The sequence below is a fragment of the Camelina sativa genome, chromosome 3, assembly GCF_030686135.1.
Source record: "Camelina sativa cultivar CO46 ecotype springtype chromosome 3, ASM3068613v1".
NCBI classification, from domain to species: domain Eukaryota; kingdom Viridiplantae; phylum Streptophyta; class Magnoliopsida; order Brassicales; family Brassicaceae; genus Camelina; species Camelina sativa.
Genome location: NC_141882.1, coordinates 29,722,252 through 29,739,140, shown reverse-complemented (window position 1 = coordinate 29,739,140; position 16,889 = coordinate 29,722,252). Strand labels below are relative to the sequence as shown.

General features: G+C 37.1%; 2 pseudogenes; both read right to left on the bottom strand.

The window, feature by feature from the left end:
* Positions 1–8,718: 8,718 nt before the first annotated feature.
* LOC147947866 (putative F-box protein At1g53360 pseudogene) lies at positions 8,719–9,682 on the bottom strand (annotated as a pseudogene).
* Positions 9,683–10,671: 989 nt separating this feature from the next.
* LOC109130930 (putative F-box protein At1g53360) lies at positions 10,672–12,677 on the bottom strand (annotated as a pseudogene).
* Between the last annotated feature and the right edge of the window lie 4,212 nt (positions 12,678–16,889).

Below are 16,889 nucleotides of genomic sequence, written 5' to 3'. Positions count from 1 at the left end.
TTATGCAGATGGCAAGGTTGAATAACCTAGATTATGCCGTTTTGGATGTCTCTGGAAACAACTATTTGAAGTGGGCATTGGACACCAAGATAAATTTGAAGTGAAAGGACTTGTTTGAATGCATTGAGGAGGATTACGATCCGACCGAAAAGAAAAAGTACAAGGCCATTCAACACATGCACCATCATCTTGCTGAGAGTCTCAAAGACTAGTACCTCACAATAGAGAATCCACTTGACCTTTGGACAGAGCTTAAACGCAGATACGGACACCAACAAACGGTGCTCCTACCAAAGGTTCAATTCGATTGGAAGAACCTAAGGATCCAGGATTACAAATCTGTGGATGAGTATAACTCTGAGCTTTTTAGGATTGTCTCACTCCTTAGGTTGTGTGGTACTGAAGTCACAGAGAGAGAGTTGCTAGAGAAGACTTTGTCTACTTTTAGTACTCACAATATAATACTTCAGCAACAGTACCATGAAAAAGGTTTCAAAACCTATGGGGACTTAATCTCATGCTTGCTACTAGCGGAGCAGAATAATGAGCTATTGTTGATGAATAATGCTATGAGACCTCCCGGTACAACCTCATTACCGGAAGCACACAAGGTTGATGTGGTAAAGCAGAATGAGCCTAAATAGCCTAAAGAGCCCAAGGAGACCAACTACGTTCACAGAGAAAGACACTATGGCCGTGGCCGTGGTGGCAGAGGACGTGGTGGTCGTTGGGGCCAGGCAAGCCACTTTGATGGTTACGGCCGTGGTGGTCGTGGCCGCGGTGGTAGGGGCCGTGGGTCCTTTAAACCGCAAATCAAGGCTAAATCGGTTTGTCACCAATGTGGTATGTCCAACCATTGGGCTAAGAACTGCATAACGCCTAGACATCTCATTGATGCATATCAAGAGACTTTGAAGAAGAATCCAGAGGCCAACTATGTACATCTCGATGGTGAAGAAGACTTCGACCATGAGAATGATGATTTACTAGATTTTGAGACTTCCGATTGTTTAAAGGAAGATAACTAATTTTAGTTATGGATTTGGTTTAATTTATATGCTTTCATGCTTTAATTTTATTCTACGTATTGGATAATTATTTTGGTTTAAATTCAATGATTTTATTTAAATATTTCTTTGCTTATTTTATTAAAGTTTACAATAAAAATTATTGTCCATATTGAGAAATGGCTAAGGACAAGAGAATAATTGTGGTGGGTAGTGGATTAAACCACACAATTTAATGAAGGAAAAGAGATATTATAATCTCATTATGAAAATGCCAAAATTAGCAAATTAGCGGGTACAACAAGCTTAATTGATGGCTACGGCCAGACTTATATTTTATGGCACACATCTTGAACTAAGTTGTGCCTTGTATACACTCAGCTCTAAGAGAAACTTATTGAGCTTTAAAGACATTCTTTTGAATGGTTATTATGTTGAAATAAAGGGTGAAGGAAACAAAGAGTTTCTATATATTATTGAAATAGTATAAGGACATAAGAAAGTCCTAGAGACTATACCTGCACTAGCCACTGGTTTATACCAAGCTAAGATTGTTATGATAAAGACTAATTTGGCAATGAATAAGATAATTCACTTTATGGCATGACCGGATTGGCCATCTGGGTTCTAACTTGATGCGTAAGCCGATATTAAAATCGAATGGGCACACTCCTATAAGAGAAAAGAGTTATCCCTAAGAATCTCACGTGTGTAGCATGTACACAAGGGAAACTCATTATAAGGCCATCACCAGTAAATGTAATTAAAGAAATTATCAACTTAAGACTATATGTCTAGATAGTGCTGGTGAACATATAACCCAAGCGTTTAATATTAATGGTATGTCCATGGGGGGAAGTGTGGAACCTCCTATGGAACATGTACATACAGAGAATGGATTAGATGAATCCTTCATTAAACGTACATACAGAGAACGGATTAGATATCCTTCATTAAAAACGTATTTAATTATTGCTTGACCATTACTAATGAGGTCGAAGCTTCCAGTGTCGGCTTGGGGACACACGATATTACATGCAGTAGAGCTTATACGCATCAGGCCATCTAGTGAGAATAAATATTCCCAATTATTAACGGGTCATAAGCCAGACATATCCCATCTAAAATAATATTCGGGTGTGCCGTTTATATTGCATCATCACAGAGAACTAAGATGGGATCTCAAAGGAGAATGGGAATATATGTTGGATATGAGTCTCCCACCATTATAAAGTATCTTGAGCCAACCACATGAGATTTATTTAAGGCCAGATACGCGGACTGTCAATTTACAGAATCTGAATTCCCTATGTTGAGTGGAGAGACTAGCAAGCTGGTTAAAGAAATAACATGGAATCAAACATCCTTGAATTAGCAAGATCCTCGGACTTTAGCCTGTGATGTAGAGGTCCAGAAAATTATACATTTGCAAAAGCTAGCTATACAATTGCTAGATTCCTTTGCTGACCCAAAGAGAGTAACAAAATCGTACATACCAGCTTGTAATGTACCAGTACGTATTGATGTTCAGAAGGAACACAATAATCAAGTTGCTACAGTGTCTAACCCACGTTTAAAACGAGGTAGACCATTAGGTTCCAAAGATAAGAACCCTCGGAAGTCTAAAGGTGCAAATCAAACCGAGGTTAAGGGAATTATAGAAAATACAGACATAGCCGCGGCAAGTCCTAAGGTACCAAAATGAGGTTTGGGACGCTGAACCTCAAGGACCTGAAGGTATTGATAATAATGAGATCTCAATAAATTATATCATGTCTGGAATATAATGGAACCGCAAAAATGTCGACATTAAATGAAATATTATGCATATAAGGTAGCACTTGAGATAAATGAGGATCTAGAGCCCACGTTTACATTAGAGTGCACTCAAAGCAAAGATTATTTAAAATAGAAAAAAGCTATTGACGTGGAGCTTAAACTCTTTAAAGAAGAGAAGTGTGTTTGGTCCGACCTTAAGGATAAAACCTGAAATTAAACCAGTTGGACATAAGTGGGTCTTTGTAAGAAAGAGAAATGAGAGTAAGAAATCGTGAGATATAAAGCACGGCTTGTAGCACAAGGATTCTCTCAAAGACCAGGAATAGATTATGAGGAGACATACTCCCCTGTGATGGATGCAACGACTTTTAGATATCTAAATAAGTCTGGCTATAAGGGAAAAACTGGATTTGCGGTTAATGAATGTTGTAACCGCATACTTATATGGTCCACTGGATAATGAAATCTATATGAGATTACCAGAAGGTTTTGAGCTCAAAGATAAGAGTAGTTCTCGAGAACAGTACTGCATAAGGCTGGACAAATCCCTTTATGGACTGAAACAGAGTGGTCGAATGTGGTATAACCGGTTAAGTGAATATTTAGCTAAAGAAGGCTATAAGAATGACCCAATCAGTCCATGTCTATTTATAAAGAAGTTTGCAAACAAAGGGTTTGTTATAATAGCAGTTTATGTGGATGATTTAAACATCCTTGGAATTTCTGGTGAAATTGCCCAAACAGTAAAATATCTCAAGAAAGAGTTTGAAATGAAAGACCTAGGCAAGACAAAATTCTGTTTGAGGCTACAGCTTGAGTACATAAATAATGGAATCCTTGTGCATCAAAAGGCATATACAGAAATGGTACTCAAGAGGTTTAATATGGACAAAGCTCACCCATTGACCAGTCCAATGGTTGTTAGAAGCTTAGACTTGGATAAAGATCCATTTGGTCCAAAGAAGGACAAAGAAGAAATTCTTGGTCCTGAAGTGCCATACCTCAGTGCTATAGGAGCTTTAATGTTCTTGGCTAGCCACACTAGACCAGACATATGTTTTGCCGTGAATCTCCTAGCAAGATTTAGTTCTTGTCCGACCCAAAGGCACTGGAGTGAAATTAAGTATTCATTACGTTACCTACAAGGAACATTTAAATTTGGGTTTATATTATACTAACTATAACAAAGATGTTTTAGTTGGTTTTGCTGATGCAGGTTATAACAAAGAAAGTTTAGTGTGTTTGGTTAATATTGATGATAAGGAGCCAACAGTCCTATACGAGGACAATACTGCCAACATCGCAAAGCTCAAGGAAGGTTACATCAAGGGAGATCGGACGGAGCACATTCTACCCAAGTTCTTCTTCACACATGAACTACAAAAGGCCGGAGAAGTTCAAGTGGTACAAGTTCATTCTAGCAACAGCTCAGCCGATCTCTTCACCAAAACACTGCCGACAACAACATTCAAGAAGCTCATGCACCAGATTGGAATGCAGAGACTTAAGGACTTCAGGGATGCTTAGAACAGGGGGAGCAATGTGTGCTGTACTCTTTTTCCTTCACCATGGTTTTGTCCCACTGGATTTTCCTGGTAAGGTTTTAATGAGGCAGCATCCCCAAGCACATTGCATTGATCCCTTAGCATCTTGCATGGTTATGTCATCCAAGGGGGAGTGTTATAAACCCACTTAAGGATGGACTCCATAACCAAGCCCATTGACGGTCCATATTTTGTCCAAGACTTGAAGCCCATTGTTTAAGGCCCATCAGCCATATACCAATTCCTAGTCGATTTTAGTCATGCTGTTTTGTATTCTATATATATGTAACCTCGTTGAGACATTATGAAGAATAAGAATAAGAACAAGAGTTTTACTCCTTCAATTCTCTAGTTCCATAACAAGCTTATGGTTGTTCTTGAAAGTATTTTTCGACAGTGAGAGTTCCAAGTGATTATGGTGTCTGAAAATTCTTTGAATGTCGGCTGGTTTTAGGATCAATAGAGCTTTGGATCTGAATTTGAGTTTGACAGTGGTTGAGAAATCTGCTGCAGGTATCGTGAGTTCAGTTGGGGTTGCTGAGGACTGGTCTCTTGGCTGGATTTTGGCGCTATATTGTGAACTTGCAATTTTGTGAAGATGATCTCAAAGGGAGCTTTCAGTTGGTCTTGGAATTAGAGGCAGGAGCGAGATGACTGTGATATTATTAAGCTTAAACGGAATCAGTGCATGTTGTGGCTGCAAAGAAGAGAGGCTGGATTTAAAGTGAACAAGGGGGAGAAGATTGTTGCTAATCACAAGCCGCCTCTTATAAAGATCCAAAGTTATAAAAGATCCAAAGAAAAGCAAAGAGGAATTAAGATTCTTTGTTCGTGCGATCATGCAGACATTAAAGAACTACTGCTATGGAAACTTTGCTGTGGCGATTGATGTGAAAGTGGAGACTACATCTCTCGATTGTTTAAGTTGAAGCAACAATGGTGTTATCGATGATTTTAGGAGTGTTGGTTCTAAATGGTGATGATCTTGTTAATGCTCTTGTTCTTCTCCAAAGAGCAGGGAAAGAGATTTTTGGTCTTGATGATGGTCCCATCATCAATAGTTCATGCCGTGAAAAGAAGAGATTTTTAAAAGAGAGGGTCTCATGATGTGGTTTATAGCTCTTATATCACGTCTGAAGCAGTTAGTTTTATTTGGCAACAGACCTCCTATTTTAGTTCTGAAAGAGGTTCTGAAAACTTGAAAACAAGATCTTTCTAAGGATATAGAGATATCCCTCCGATTCCTTGTGGGTTGATGGGAAATTGCTCTCAAAGTTGGATGCTCGCAGGTCGTATCAGTTTGGATCTCTTGCGAATTTGATCATAACTCGCTAACCTTAAACTCAAATCATGATCCGTTTCTTTCTATGGTTTCGTATGACTGCTGTGGATGTTGTCACCGAATTTCATAATTTTCTGGGATGTTTTGCTACTCCGTTTATGATCTGCATCAAGACTGCAACAGAAACAAAAATAGCTTCAGTACAAGTTGATGGAGCTCAAAGTATAAGATATACAAAAACTGGATATTTGGGTGTTTTGTTCTGAGTATGATTAAATGTCTGAAGCATATATGGCTCAATTTCAAGAAGGTGTTTGTGAGAATGAAAAATCATGTGACTCTACGTACTACAAGTGACTGGTGATGTTGGTTCTGAGTTACCACAAGCTGTAGATCGGATAATTACAAGCATATGACTTCAGTTTTAAAAGGTTAACTGCAAATGTCGGAGATTCCACTGCAAATTACAGAATTAAGGTTATGAAGATTACTGGTCTCTTAGAGATTGTCTCCCAGGCAGAATTTTAGTTGCTTCAAGACAAGAAGTTGTGGAATAAATTCTTGAAGGCTAGCCTGCAGATCATAATTTTAGAGATGATCTGGATTGGTCATGTATAAATGTATGTGTCATTAAACAAAGATGTTAAGGAAGGTTGTGTGTTTGAAGAGATAAAAAGAGATCAGTGAGGAAGAGAGAGCTGCAGCCATGGAGGAGGAGAACAAGAAGAGGAGATATGGACTGCATCATCAACCTAGATTAAAAAAAAGAAGAAGAAAACAGTTTCGAGATGTCTGTTTTAAGACAATGTTTGATGGATGTCTAGTAATCTGATCACGCTGCAATTTTTTGAGGAGCTTTATGATAGTACGGACGTGAGATTCAACGGTTGGATTGAAGTTTTGACGGTTGAATTGCATTTTATTCAAGGATCTTCAGTCTGTTCCGGAATCAGTCTATTAGAAGTTTCAGTTTTGACCAGTTACAGTGATAACATCAAAGGAGGACCATATGAACTCAGAATGGGATAAAATTTGACAGAGGTACTATGGACATGTTGAACTAGATTCTGGTATAAGAGAACTGGATTTGGAGTCCGTGAACTTAGTTGAATGATAATATTGCAGAACAGTTGATTCAGAGTCTTATGCACCAATGAAGTTCTAATGAGCCAAGAGTATAGATGTTGAAACATGTTATGGTAGCTTGCTGGAATCTAAGAAGAATGCTGACAAGCGTTTTTGGAGAAGGCTTTGAGACAGAGTGATCGAAACTTAGACTAAGAGAGAGGTTGAGACATAAAAATTTCTGCCAAGGCATTTTGATTGCGAAGTTGTCATGGGAAGAAAAGTTCTGTCAAAGGGTTTTAAAGAAATTTTGCTAGAAGAAAACAAGCTTGGCTCATGGTGGTAATGTGAAGAATTTTCAAGTGGAGTTAGGAATAACACTTTGGAAAGGAAAGAGTTGTTATGTATGTGGTATTTAGTGACGGCCGGCTAGTATATATTTTTGTGTATGCTGCAATTTTTGATGAAGTATTGCTGGATCTGTTGGCGGCTACAGTTTCTGGTGGAGTTTTGTGTTCAAAGTTTTTTTTTATGGATTCACAAATCGATTATGAGGTGGAGATGTTTTTATATCACAATTTCAAGGAGTTTTAAGGTTGCGCATAAGAAGGGATCATCTCAGGTTATCCAATTCTCATGAATAAGTTTTCGGATGGTTCATGCAAATAAGTAGAGTACTCAAGGCTGAGAACTGATGAGCAACACAACAAAGGATAGTTGTAGGGTTACAGAGATTGTTTAACAGCGGGTATAATGCAAGACTAGTTAAGATGTTGATATGTTGGTTGTTTTTTATCTTAGTTTGCACTCAATCTGGGGGAGAAGAGAATGTCAAGTTTGTAGTGAGCTAAGAGCAAATATTATGGGGAGCTCTACTAGTGATTAGAGATTAAAGAATTTGCTTGAGTATCAAACTAAGTTAAAAAGGGGGAGAATGAAGATGTCATGAATAATACATGATGTAGCATGAAGTGAGAGATTGAAAGAGATTTAAAACTCAGTCATCAAGGGAGAGATTGAAGATATTATGATGACTGGTTTTATAAGATGCATGGAATTGAAAAGTCAATCATCTAGGGAGAGATTGAAGATGCATAGTAGACTAGTTCTAATAGGTGAATGAAGTTTTATAAGGTTTAGAACATGTGGTGAAATCTCTACTAATTAAGTGGATGTAATGGATGAGACATGGATACAGAAATACATCATAGATGTCATAGTGGTAATGCAACAGTTTAGACATAGATAGTGGACAGAGCTGATACAAAAGATGAAGTATTACTTGATACATATGTTGTTAGAGCAAAGCTTAAGTAGCGTTTGGTGATCGTGCTGACACAGTGATTGACACAAAGCAGAGAAGAAGATAAGGTGTTGAATCAAGAACTCTGAAGTTAGATATCAGAGGAGCAGTTAGATATATCAAACGTCTGAACCAGTTTTTGTACTAGTCCGACGTTAATACAGGAAGTAGTATAAGAAGCTGAATTAGAGAGTTTGAGTACATAAGATTAAGGCCGACTTGGACAAGCCAAGTGGCGGCTGTTGAGCTGGATGAACATCTTGAATGGAATATTCAAGATGGGATCATGGAGAGAAACTTTCCTATTTGTTGTATAATAAGAAATTCCTATTTGTTGTATAATAGGAAAATTGTCAATCCTAGGGGTTGTACAATTGTTAATCTCCCAATTCATATTTGTTGTATAATAGGAAAGTTGCTAACCCTAGGGGTTGGACAATTGATATAAATACCGAAAAAGCGTTTCATGAAGACTTGTGCGCTTCAAGGTATTCTCAAGATATGCACAGAAGATGTGTGGTGTTGCCCCATCAATAAGATAAAGAGATCTTTTGATGGTTTATTCATCTAGAAAAGAATGATTCGATATCATAGCAATTGTAATTGCAATCTTGTTCTAGTGGATTTGTTCTGGACTAGGTCCCGGAGATGTGAGTCTTATTTACTTTATGCACATACAATCTCGAAGTCGATCATACACATACTTGAACATATAGACTTAGCCACAAATATGTGTTTTCATTCTCCACCATCTTCTAGAACCCACAACCCAGATCTTTCGTTCCCGAACGGATCAATATACTCATGTACACCTAATTTACCTTTGTAGTTGAACAAAGTTAGCCGCCGAGTCGAGTAGTTCATGTCTGGTTTTAATTTAATAAAGCCGAATTTCTCAAGCCCAAAATCGAAGCAAACCATACACTTAGAACGGTCACCTCGAAAATAAGCTACGTAATACAAAACACCATTGGTGCAGATTCCATCACACATAGAATAATGGGGAAGTACTGGGTCTTGGATCGTCCTCCATAGGCGTTTTTTTCCAGTCTCCAATGTCAAAATCCGATGAGTGTTGGGTGTTCCATAACGTGACCATGTCATACACAACACTCTGAACTGTTTGCTGATCGGATCAAAGCCGAAATAGCTATCTCTAACACCCGTCGCTTTCACTCTGGGTAAAGCTATGGACTCTCCAGTGACGGGGTTAAAGATCACCCGCGTGAGTCTCCCCCGATTCTGAAGGAAGACCAATCCACGGACTACTTGGGGACTGATATCTAATGGAAAATATTTGCGAAAACAGTTTTTATAAGGGGTGGCTACGAGAGAAGAGTTACCATCTGGATTTTGACGTTGAGGCGAAGAGAAGACAAATGCCTTTTCATTAACTCGGACCACTCGGTATTCATTCTTGCTTAACTGTGACGAGGAAAAGGAGCCGTGGACGAGACACAGATTTAGTCAGGAACAGCTCTGTGAAATCAGGACGACGAAGTATGGATTCCCAGGATTTGGATACGCAACGAAACCTAGCTATAGACTTTGCAGAGACGCTAGAGAATATGTCAATAAGAAGGTCAACTGGGATTGGGTCTGAGTATTCTCTTACCGAGTTTGAAGATCGTGAGACCTGCTGCTCCAAATGATTTTTTTTCTTTCTTCTTTTTTGACTGCGCTCCCGATGATGATCTTTCATGGCAAATGTTTCAAACCCTATTATTATCTATCTCTTTACAAAGCTTGCGATGAACGAAATTTACCTTTATAATGCTACGTTCCTAGATGGGCTCTCTAGGCCCAATTACTTAATTAATCACCTTATTTTTTCCCCCTAATTACATAAATTATCTATGACCAATACCAAAAACAGAGTCAAATCATATTTAAATCAAATGACGCAACGCTTTGATTCATTTGTTTATTTATTCCGTTCAGAAATTTCAATTCTTCTATTCATGTAACAGAGAGTTTAAAGTCATGGATGATATTTTCTTATAGATTACTTCATTGTTAGTACGCACGATGTAACTATCCCAAATGATTACAAGTAAGCAATTTACCTTTTACCGAGACACTCTTCTTCTGCTGTCCAAAGACATAATGTATAGATCTTTTACAAGACCCTTGCATTGTTGAAAGGATATATAAATTAAATTGAATACCAAACCACAAAGACAATGAACAAAGCGCACAAGAGAGAGAGAGAGTTTTTTTTTTCATCTGCTACAATTAGTGCTCATTAGTGGTCATAATTGAATTGGTAAACTCTATGGTTTCGTGTAGAACAAAGGCAGATACTACGTTTGGTTGGATTCTGAGAGTTGACTTCCACCGAGTTTTTCAGCTTATTTTACAACGCTACACACACGATATGCTCTTTAATTTTAGTACCCATGATGAACATATTGGTTCCGACATTGATTTATATGATTTCAAAACCTTAAAATAAAAAGTCTTGATGGGGAAGAAATATGGTTAATAATGGATGGCTTGCAGGGTTTTGACACACAAACGACACTTAGCTAATATATATAGACTATATTGATGAGTTGGGAGTTAACTTAGAAGATATATTTGTGGTGTAAAATAGAATTATATTAGCTCGTCCATCTGTTTAAGAATATAATAGAATTACATTAGCTGATCTGTCTCTAAAGACGGGAACAATATTTTTAAGAGCTGAACTTACAAAAACTTTATATTTTCTACATAGTCCAGAAAGATGTGAACAAAAGGACAACCATACATTTTAAACCCCTCAATATTGATTCTTGTATAAGTGTTCCGCTCGATATTGTAGTACAAAAATGCAGAAAAGGTTTGATAGACAGCCTGCGTAGGGCGAAAACACGATCTCACCCGTACTAGTCATTCCAGCAATCCTTTTCTTGTAGAGTAGATTTCCCAAGGAAGGTGGCAGGACGCATATACGTTTGGACCATTTATGTTTTCCAGCATCTTCTAGAACCCAAAACACAAGCCGTCCGTTTTCAAAGAAATCTATATACTCATGTGCACCTACTTTACCTTTGCAGTTGAACAAAGTCCAATCATGACATTGACCATGAATAAACATGCCATCATCTGCGTTAATTAAGCTGAATTTCTCAAACCTAAAGTCGAAGCAAACTATTTTAGAATAAGAAGCTAGGTAATACAAAACACCATTTATGCATATTCCATCATCAATAGAATAAGAGTACTCTATGGGATAATGGGCAAGTACTGGGTCTTGGATCGTCCTCCATAAACGTTTCCCAGTCTCCAGTGTCAAAATCCGATGAGTGTTAGGGGTTCCATAACGTGACCAAGTCATACACAACACTTTGAAACGTTTGCTGATCGGATCGAATCCAAAATAGCTGTTTCTAACACCCGTTGCTTTCACTTTGGGTAAGGTTATGGACTCTCCAGTGACGAGGTTATAAATCATCCGCGTTTTTCTTCCATAGTTCTGTAGGAATACCAATCCACGGACTACTTGGGGACTCATTGCATTGATACCAGATGGAAGATATTTGGGAAAACACTTATGAGGGGTGGCTACAAGAGAAGAGTTATGATTGGGATCAGGATGAGGCGAAGAGAAGACAAATGACTCTCCATTATCTGTGAAGAAGAAAAGGACTCGTCGACGAGCTACAGTCAGGTACAGCTCCGTGAAATCAGGACGGTTAAGTAGGGATTTCCAGAATTTGGATACGCAATGAATCCTAGCTAAAGACTTCCCCGGGACTCTCGAAAGTAGGCATGACCAAAATTAAACCGTAACCAGATCGTATCCTAACCGTAACCAGACCGTAACCGTATAAAATGGTTTAAAACCGTAACCGTTAACCGTAAATATATGGTTAAATTATATTAACTATAACTGTTAATTAACCGTAACCATATCAAAACCGTTGGTTAACCGCATAGTTAAACCGTAATTTGTTAACCGTAACCGTTTCAAAAACATAATAAAATATACTAATAATTATTTATTTAATATGAATCATATGATATGAAAAATATGAGTATACTAAAAGAATATATTAATAATATCAATTATATTATATCATCAAATAATATCAACTGTATCATATTATCAAATAACCGTAACCGTATATAACCGTAACCGCTTCAACCAAAACCGTATTTAACCGTAACTAGGGGTGGGCAAAATACTCGATACCCGAACCCGAACCCGTACCCGAAGTAAGCAATTCGGGTCGGGTATAAATCATCCAAACTATCTGATCGGGTGTTCATGTTAAACAAAACGGGTACCCGAACCCGATCGGGTATACCCGAACACCCGATTAAACACCCGAAAGCATCCATAAGATCATAACATTCCCGATTTCTTGTTTCTCTTGATTCTCGACTTGCCATATCCCGATTTCTGTGATATTCAAACCAACCAGAAAATCCCTCAATTTAATAAACTGGAAACCCTAAAAGAATCATTCTCATCGTTCTCCAACTCTCCTCCATATGAGATCTCAAAGCAAATCAGGTAAATCACATTCTTCTTCGTCGATTTTATCAAATAACTTAACATAGAAACTAACAATATGAATTTAATTTAAGCTATTTGAATTCTTTATTACGAGTGTTGTGTTGTAGTCTAGTATCAATTATATTTAAATTCATGCTTGTGTGTGTGTCTATGTTTTTTTGCTTGATAGATTCATCATCAACTCCACGAGAATTAATTTAAAGTGTTGGAGTGGGTTTCTTCCATTTCATTGCTTGTGTGTATGACTGTGTATGTGTTTCTTTTGTACTTTATTTATTTTTGGCCTCAATTCTGAATTTGTTTTAGTAGTGGAGTCAACAAACAGTTAATTAGTCTGAGTTATAATAATTAGAAGCATGATTAAAACTGGATACACATTATGCTTTTGTTTAAGAATTCTGATTTAGTATGTTTTTTTATTTCTAGATGGATTCATCATCATCTCCGAACCAAGATGCTAGAGATAATGAAGAACATGAACAAGAAGAAGAGGAAATGACTCCAGCTCAGGATCGAAGGGGCAAAAGGAAACATACACAAGAAAATGGAGATACTTCTGAACAACCTAAAGAAAAGAAGATAATCCCCCCCAAGGTCAAATGTATGGGATCATTTCACAAGAAAACAAGATCGTGACAAGTGTGTTTGTCACTATTGCAAGAAAGAATACTCATGTCCATCAAAGTCAGGGACTAAAAACCTGTGGAATCATCTTCATATCTGTAAGTCATACAAGGCATGGCAAGAAAAAGAAGATAAGGCTCAGCAAGTTATTAATATGCAAGGAAATTTTCAGAGTGGAAAAGTGTCTGAGAAGATTTTCAGAGAAGCATCAAATGAGATGCTTGTGATAGGAGAGTTGCCATTGGCTTTCATTGAAAGCATGGCTTGGAAACACTTTTGTGATAAGGTAATCAATTTTTTTTTTAATCATTTTTTTTATCTACTTATTTTTTTTGTATCTTACTTAATAGAAGTATGTTTCTCTATGTATATCATCAATGTAAACTTGTACAAACCTCACTCAAGAAGAACAGCAACAAGAGACATTGTTCACATTTATGTTGATAGGAAGGCTACTATGAAACAATGGTTCCTAACTAACAAGCAAAGAGTCTCACTTACAACAGATATTTGGAAGTGTGAGATCACTGGTAATGTTTATTTTAATCAGTAGCTTGTTTCATTTTTTTTAGACTTGTTTATTGTGTTATTTGGCTGAATCTTTCTTTCTCTTTTTAGGTTCAAGTTATATGGTTATAACAGCACATTACATTGATGCTCACTGGCGGTTAAAGAAGCTGATCATAGGGTTCAAATATGTCACAGATCATAAAGGTATTACCATTGCTAAAGTCCTTCTTGAATGCTTAGCTGACTGGGGAATAGAGAAGGTATTTTGTGTCACTGTGGACAATGCAACAGCTAATAGTAATGCATTGTCAACGTTTGAATCCAGCTTCTCTTTGATATCTGATGATTCTTTAGTGATGAAAAGGGATTTTTTACATATGAGATGTGCTGGTCATATTATTAATTTGATTGTGAGGGACGGATTGGATAAAATAGATGATAGTGTGGCTGCAATCCGTAATGCTATATTATATTTTAGATCAGGAGGCAGAAGGCAAGATGCATTTGATCTTAAGGTAGAATCTAGTAGGATAACAAGGGGTTGTTTGCCATTAGATGTAACAACTAGATGGAATTCCACATATTTGATGTTGTCAAGGGCAGTTAAGTACAAGGAAGCTTTTGATAAGATGGAGCTTGAAGACAAACTGTACAATGATCATTTCATGGAGGTTATAGGTGGTAAAAAATGGATTGGACCTCCTTCAATGGCTGATTGGCGTGCAGTTCAAAGGCTAAATAAGTTCCAAACATTTTTTACGATTCCACATTGGTAGTCTCATCTTCTACAACTCTGAATGCACACAAGTGTTATGGTGAGATAGTGAACATAGCATCAGAGCTTCAATTGCTTTGTAACAACTCTGATAGTGATCTGAGGGTGAAAGCTCAAGAAATGTTTAAGAAATTTGATAAGTATTGGGATGGCTTGAAGAACATCAACAAGATGTTGGTAATAGTTACTGTCTTTGATCCAAGAAAGAAGATGCAGTTTGCGAAAATGTGTTTTGATGAGTTGTATGGAGAAGACTCTATACAGTCTAAGGGGTTGTATGAGTCAGTTCTCACCATTCTAGAGAGTATGTTCAAAGAGTATAGCGAAAGATATGGTAAAAAGGAAAATGTCCAATCATCTCAGTCTACTCAAGATTTCCAAGCAAATAGAATGGATAGCGTTGATAATGATCTTGGTTACCGTAGGCATAAGGTTGAGCATCGGTACAATACTTTGCTAAAATAGATTGGTGTTAGAGACAAAAATGAGTTGGATTCATATCTCAAATACAAAGTAGAGAACCCTGAAGTGATGCTTGGAATGGAGTACGATGTACTCTCTTGGTGGAAAATAAACAGTTGCAAGTATCCCATTTTGTCAGAGATGGCTAGAGATTTATTTGCTATGCAAGTGTCTTCTGTTGCATCTGAGAGCGCTTTTAGCACTAGTAGGAGGATAATAAACCCATATAGGAATTGTCTAACTCACTATATGGTTGAGGTTTTGATGTGTACAGAACAATGGATGAAACAAGATATTAAAATTGAATCAAAAGTGCTTACCAATGCACAAATACTTGATGAATTCGAATATGAAGATCAACTTGAGAAAGGTGTGTATCTTTATTCTTTAATTTTTTGTCCTTCTATTTTACTTAATATTTACAATCTGTGTTTATTCATTATATTTTCAGATTTTGCAACCCTCACCATGACATCACAAGAAAAGTAAGACAGTTTGCAAGTTCTCTAATCTCTGTTACTAGGTAAATTAGTTTTCATTTTCATATGTGTCAATTTTCATATATTAGTTTAGATAGATTATATGATTCTAACTTTAAATTTGGTGTCATTTCATGTTTCAGGAAATCAAGAACTATTGGTTTATGAACTTATTGTTTTTGTGTTTAGATTTGTCATTTCTTTTTGTTGAACTCAATATGGTATGATGAAGTTGACTTTTTTATATTTGATGATTACAATCAGTTTGTTTAGTTTGGTAGTTTGGGTGTAACCCGAACCCGATGGGTGTTTACCCGAACCCGATGGGTGTTTACCCGAACCCGACCCGAAATCTAAAATTACCTGAATGGGTCTTATAATTCTAAACCCGAAAATCCGAAAACCCGAAATACCCGACCCGAAACCCGATAGGATACCCGAACACCCACCCCTAACCGTAACCGTTTAACCGTTTATTAAACGTTTATGGTTAAGGTTAAACCAAATTTTTAACCGTAACCGGTGGTTAATTAGATAACCGTAACCGGTGGTTAATTAGATAACCGTAACGGTGGTGATGCCTACTCGAAAGTATATCGATAAGAAGATCATCTGGGATTGAGACGGAGTTCAGTTTTCTTCTCTTACCGAGCTCGATGATGGTGTTATCACTAGACCTTCTGAGAACTGCTGCTCCAGATCATTTTTCATGGCGGCCGATGTTTCAAACCCTAGAATCACTTTTACAGAGCTTCTTTTTAATGCACGAACGAAATTGAATGACCTTTAAATCCTAGATGGGCTCTTTAGGCCCAATTCAGCAATACAACGCTTTGATTCAATTGTTCATTGTTCCGTTCAGAAGTTTCAGTTCTTCGGTTCATATAACAGAGAGGTTAAAGTCAGGGATAATATTTTCTTATCTCGCAACGCAAATGATTATCAAGAAGCAATTTACTTTTACTGAGACACTTTTCTTTTATCCAAAATTACATGGCATAAATCTTTTACAATAACTTGCTTAGTTCAAAAGGATTGGTAAATACGCCTGAATTATTATAAAAAAAAAAAAAAAAAAAAAACTAAAGTAAGAACAAACGTCGTTTTTATCTAACTTAAATTGAATTCAAAACCACGAAAGAAAAAACAGAAAAAAAAAAAAAAAAAAAAAAGTTCCACCTGCTAGCTAGTGCTCATAATTGAATTGATAAACCCTACGATTTCGTGTAGAACAAGGCAGAGACTACGTTTAGTTGGATTATAAGCGTTGACTTCCACGATTTTCAGCTTAGTTTACACGATAGGCTTTGCTACTTAGTACCCATGCATGATGAACGATTTGGTTTGGAAATTAATTCATATGATTTCTAAAAACCTAGAAAAAAAAAAAAAAAAAAGAAGACTTGATACACAAACGACATTAATTAGCTATAGACTTCAATGTCGATCAGAAGAGTATATTGATGATGAGTCTGTAGTTGGAAGATCTGTGCGTGGTGTGTTGCATTGCATCAAGCATAGTTAGGTGATCGTCCAAGACTTGCAGATGGTT